The following is a 362-nucleotide window of genomic DNA, read 5'->3' as shown; positions in this document are numbered from 1 at the left end:
TGCTTTGGCGTATGCCGTGCTTACCTCTAATTACATATGACGTTACTTTTGCGCCAAAGCTTGTGCGTTATAATACGACGTAAGCTATTATGTTGCCTTGTGCTCTGACCCTAAAGCCTCGTCTACATAGAAGTCGTACAGTCGTAGTCGTAAGAATAGTCGACTATGATTGGTCAATTCTTATGTGTCTGACGAAATTGACCAATCGCAGTCGATTATTCTTACGACTGCGACTCTGCGACTCTCATTGTAGACCCAGCCTAAAGCCTCCGCTACAATGATTCTCGGTTCTGTCTACAATGGTCGTAGTCGTAAGAATAATCGACTGCGATTGGTCAATTCTTATCGAGCGACTACGACTA

This window comes from Vollenhovia emeryi, unplaced genomic scaffold, assembly GCF_000949405.1.
Source record: "Vollenhovia emeryi isolate VEMERY1.0 unplaced genomic scaffold, V.emery_V1.0 DF939236.1, whole genome shotgun sequence".
NCBI lineage: Eukaryota > Metazoa > Arthropoda > Insecta > Hymenoptera > Formicidae > Vollenhovia > Vollenhovia emeryi.
The sequence above is the reverse complement of the archived record's forward strand: the minus strand, read 5'-3'. Positions refer to the sequence as shown.